Below are 6,000 nucleotides of genomic sequence, written 5' to 3' on the forward strand. Positions count from 1 at the left end.
GCTTTTGAGTTCTCCCTTCACTAGGATATTAGTTGTGCCTGGGTACAAGGAGTCAGTCAAAGACACAGGGAGACAAGAAGATTTTATAGAGTGCCAAAGCCATGCTGAATTTATTTCTTTTAATTGTGTTCCATATTCCCCTTTTATGAGTATACCCTTATAAAATGGTACATAATATTTAATGAATATAGGCCTATAAGATCTTCTGGATTTAAATTCTAAGTATGCCTATGAATGGAGTTCAATAAAATTATTTTATTGGTTCAAAGGAATGCACCCACAGATGCTTTCCCACTTCTTTACAGTTTAATTTAAAAAAAAAAAAAACAATCTGCTATGGGAACAGAGTAATTAATGTTGTCTGTCTCACAAGCCAAGTCTATTCACCAAATTTACAGCTAAAAACGCAACTCCAATCAATTCTTACTGTGTCTTAACATCATGTTTTTCATCCCTATCTCATTCTTTTGTTAATTAAATAAGATTTGTTATTTTCTGGCTCACAATTCAAAGAGCTCACAGAACTTGCCTAGTTCAGAATTCAAGGGCTTAGTACTATTTTTATATTGAGAAAGAATCAATTTAGTTTAGAAGAGATTACGTGCAGAATAACAGTCTAATCAGAGACCTGAGGGCTGTGAAATATTGTTACATTTCTGTTTCAAGTTATTCCTCTTGTCTTTTTTTTTCCCACTGCATTAAACTGTGATCAGAGTAGAGAATGCCTTTTATAAATGGTTTAAATGTCAGGAGATGATCACTAAGAAATGCAAAGGTTGATAAACAGCATTTGTGCAGATGGGTTAAGTACCAGGTAAAAGTCCATTAATGCTTTTTAATAATACATACTCAATTATAACTCACCTGGGCCAGACCATCCAGTCATCAAATGACAACTGCAACTTGTGTACTTGCTCCTTTAATAGACAGCACATATGCCCTCTGCAACTGCTTTGTTCAAACAATGCCCTGTGGTCATGTGTCAAAGCTTGTTTTTAAGTACCCTTACTCCTTTTCATTCATTTAGGGGTCCACACTGTCTGACATTGTCTGATCTCCAGGTTCTTCTTCCAGAAGCTCTTGCCTGAATTAAAATTGACAATTCACGTACTGAAGCCCATGTTCAGTGCTGTGAATCAAGATTCCATTTTTCAAAAGAGTATCTACTAAGGAAAGAGAAGTAAAATAGAAATAAATGCCTTGAAACCAGAAGATGCAGTCCCTTGGATATTTTATGGGGAAAAAAAATTCCTGTATCATGCACATTTAGCTAAAAGCATTTTGCCTAAATGCCTGAAAGTATCTTGGGTGAAATAAGTATAAAAATCTTCTTAGAAGCACTAGTAATACAAAACTAGCAATAAAATGAATTCTACTCTAGCTGGTTGGTTCATTGGATCAGTTGAGCACATACCTCAGTGTGGTACATAGAGGTAGAGCCATCTTGCTTCATCTGAGCAGAGGTATTTTTAGCAAAGAGAACTGGTACATGAGCCTAGAGGTGAAGTCAACCTTGCATAGTCTGGTGAGTGGAGTCAGATTTTCACACTAACTCTTGTGTAATGATGAGTTGCATTATAGGCATCTCTAAGTGAGATTAACGAAGAGGAGAAATTTGACAGTTGGTAAATTTCTTCATCCATTTCTTTGAATCACTGTAGGCTTACTACATGGTCTAATATTTTCCTTTGTCCTGCTTTTGATGAAGGAACCATAAAAAGTACTCCTTTCTGTAGCCAAATAATAGTAGGGAATGGAAACATAGTATCTTCTTCTATCTCAGACCTTGTAATGAAGACTCTATGTCCCATCCCTGTTGTTATTACTGAAAATGAACCTAGGTATTTCTTCCTGTCTCATCTATTCCTCTATTCCTCGTTAGTTCGTTCATTCCTGCATTTACTTAGTGCCTGATATATTTGCTCTTTTCCTCTGTGTTATTCCTTTTCCTTGAACCCAAAGATAGATTTATACTGAATGAAGATTGTATTCACCTTTTGCTTCAAGTGATTCAACTCTCTTGCTCCAAGACCTAATCCCTCTTTAAAACTGCTTAGCTGGAAACTACAGCCAAGATACTCCAGCCTTCTTTTAGTGTAGAGGTTGGCAGACTATAGCCTTTGGGCTAAAAGCTGGGCCATAGTCTGTTATTGTTTTTTTTTTTTTTAATTTTTTTAAGTTTATTTATTTTTGACAGAGACAGAGCGCAAGCATGAGCTGGGGAGGGGCAGAGAGAGAGGGAGACACAGAATCCAAAGCGGGCTCCAAGCTCCAAGCTGTCAGCACAGAGCCTGACACGGGGCTCGAACTCAAGAACTCATGAGATCATGAAATCATGACTTGGGCCAAAGTCAGACGCTTAACCGACGGAGCCACCCAGGAGCCCCCATAGTCTGTTATTGTAATAAAAATTCGTTGGAACACAGTCATGCCTGTCCATTTATATATTGTCAGTGGCTAAGTTTTTATCTGTTTTGGCAGAGTTGAGAAGTTGTAACAGAGACCATGTGGCCTGGAAAACTTCTTTACAAAAAAGGGATGCCAATCCTTACTCTATAGGGTTTGGACAAGAAGATGGAGGGATGATGTTTTCATTGCCTCCATCCAGAAAATTGTGTCATGACTCCTCTTGTATAGAGGAAGCCATTCCCAGGCCAGAAATGAGTTCCATTTTTTTCTTAAAATAATTATTAGATAATGCAGATAGTTCTAGGTCATGATTGCATTCCCTTTGTGTTATACTTACATATTTTGTTATTCTAACTAAATTATTTTTGCTTAATCACTAAAGAGGTATTCATCATGGTAATAAGAGGAACCAGAAAAATTTTTGTACTCAACTGGCTTATGGCAAATGAAACACAAAGGCAATTGTTTTGTCAGGAAGTTTCACAGAAAAATGCATATTTCTGCTTCCTATTAAAAGTTTGAGTAGAAGACAGCCTGGGCCTGCATTCCCACTCAACAACAGTGGATTGGAGATGAATAGATATTGCCCCCATGAGCTGGGCCCGCACCCTGTAGCATGCCCTGGTCATCCTCATTCCACATATGCATAGGCACTTATCTGATCCATGTAATTGCTCCTGTGGACACCTAAGTGTGGGGCCCGATCTCTTCTGGTTTTCAGCACTTGTTGAACATGTACAAAGCCACACTTGCCAGGGCTATTGTTCTAAATGGATAGCTTAGAGCACTGCTCGACTTTATATCTCTTCGACTTTATGAAAACCACATTTGGATTATAAGCTTGGTGAGTTGCTTTTCATCAAACCAAGGCACTTGAGAAGAAGATGTTTAATAAAGCCAGAACTCTGAAATACTAGACTTGGCTATAAAAGTCCTTTGTTCTAATGAGTCAAAGAAGAAATAGGAGCCATTAAAGCCTGACCAGCAAAGATGTGTTGTTGTTTTTATGTTTATTTATTTATTTTGAGAGGGAGAGGAGAGAGGAGGGTCAGAGAGAAGAGAGAAAGAATCCCAACTGGTCTCTGCACTGCCAGCATGGAGCCTGAATTGGGGCTACATCCCATGAACTGTGAGATCATGAGCTGGGCCAAAATCAAGAATTGGACACTCAATTAGCTGAACCACCCAGGTGCCCCAACGTGTGTTTTATTTGCAGGACAGGGTAGTAAATGGGAAACTATGCACGTGAGTATTTATAAGTTTTAGAAGCCTAGAAAGAGTAAGAAAGCAGATGTGCTGCCTGAGGCACCCTAAAATAAAGTACTTTCAGTGTTCCTCTGAGTAACAGAGAGATTATCCAGGGAACTGATGGAGTTTTGCAATCCCTGTTCCATAGGGAATAGCTCTGTGGTCTCCAAAAGGAGCCCTGACCCATTTTGCTTGGTGGCATTTTATTGCTTTTTCCAATCTCATCAGCTCATCCATGTGGTTCTTATTTCCCATCCATTGGCTTGTCTTAGGCAGAAGAATATGTATGGGGTGGGGGTAAGGGTATGAGTGAACTCTTGTACCTGCTTGAGGGAGATAGAGCTTGCATACTGTCAAACGAAGTCAAGAAGATCAGAGTCAAGAAGAACTATGGGAGCATCAGGAGAAAGGAAAACAAGAGGGAATGTTGCCTAACTCATTCTCAATGATGATGTTATTTCACTTATGGGCAATATGGCCAAATCTAGCTCTCACCCTTCCCCCCGTTTCTTTGTCTTTCTCTCTCTCTCTCTCTCTCTCTCTCTCTCTCTCTCTCTCTCTCTCTCTCACACACACACACACACACACACACACTTATTGCAGAACAGAACTAAATGTCAGCTAGACAAGAAAAAAGAAGACTCAGCCCTCAGTGATAAGCAGACATTTAATATTCTCTGCTTGAAATCAGAAGAGAGGAAAAAGAATGTTCAGGGTGCATATTTTTATCAACATTTCCTCAGTTTTTTTCAGGTTAAAGATTTCCTTTGTTCATTGTAAGATGCTAATACATCTTAACTGTGTCAGGATGTAGATTCCTCATCTAATATGGAGGAAACCATTCCACAATTTTCAAAGGGTAGGAATTTGTCTTTTTTAAAAATAATACTTATTTGTCTGCCAGTACTTAACATGTACATTCCTAGTATCTGTATACAAAACTGAGTTTTTCAAGACCTCTTGTGTGATTTTATAATTACAGTGTGCAACCATGCATATTTCATGCTGCACAAGTATTTAAGAATAAATGAAATGCTATGTGTAATGAAATCTGTGTTATGAAATGTTATGAATAAAATAATTAGATCTAGATGAGACCTACATGAAAAGTTGTTCATATTCATTTCATTTCTGAATCTCTCTTCAAAAATATCTCACAAGACCTAAAGCACAGAGAAGCAAAATGAGGAAGTGTAATGGTTCTGGGGTCATGCCCTTGATTATTCCATTATTTAAAATAGACATACAGAGGGAAACCTAGCAGGTGACACTTCTGTAAGGAAGAGAACCAAGGGATTGTGGTATTATGGAAGACAAGAAGAGTTAAGTTTCCTTTGGTGCTGTGATAATAGGTAAGAAGATAGATTTGGCAAGATGGAGATTGATGTTGGCCTTGGTAAGAACAGTGTCAGAGAACTAGTGGGGAAATGCATACTATTGAGTATTTAGGTATACTGTTAAGTATATCGGAGGCATTTTGTTGTGACATTTTGTTGGGAAGGAGAACAAGAACATAGGACACAGGTAAAGGAAAATATAGGATTAATAACTTTCCTTTTAATATGAGAAATATAAAACTACTTTTGTATACTAAAAGGAATAAACCACTAAAGATAAATAAGTAAAATAGACTGAGGGTGATAATTGAATAAGTTCTTGTGAAGGCAGGTGGGGGTGAAATCCAAGAGAAATGAAAAAATGTTGGCCTTTAATGAAGGACGTGAAAACTGTTGTAATTGGAGGGAAGTCAGAAAGAATGGTTATCAATACAAGGAAGTTGATAGATTTGATGGTGATCTGATCACCTGTATTTTTTTTTTTTTTCAGTGATTTAAGAAGCAAGAGATCTTTCTTGGGAGTTTGACACAGATGTGAAACAATTGTTTCACAGTAGGAGCCTCTAGGATTGTTGCATCAATTTGAAATTAATGATCATTAATATAAAGTTAGACCCATTAGCAATTTTACCTTGAATGTGGGCTGTAGGCATCAACTAGGTTGATAATCAATTTGATCAGACTTAGGAATTTATTTTTTAAGACTATATTCTTCAATTAATCTTTTCATATAAAGTTGTTTGTTGCCTGAAAATCCAGTTTCATGAAGAGTCAAAACCATAATGCTCACAGGGAGGTGAAAAACAAGAATAAGCCCAGATGCAAGTTGGTGTGATTAGGTTCACAGAGGGCCTTGCTTTTGAACATTTAAGAAGGTTCTATCACTTAGGAGGAGTTGGGTTTTTATCACAGACTTCTGTGTATTCCATCACCATGTGTGTCCACTCTAGTCCTACAGGGAAGAGTCTCTTAGCAGGAAGACTTACTTTTAGAGTTATATTAGTCT

Source organism: Puma concolor, chromosome A3, assembly GCF_028749965.1.
Source record: "Puma concolor isolate L17-30 chromosome A3, mPumCon1.1.hap2, whole genome shotgun sequence".
Classification (NCBI taxonomy): Eukaryota; Metazoa; Chordata; class Mammalia; order Carnivora; family Felidae; genus Puma; species Puma concolor.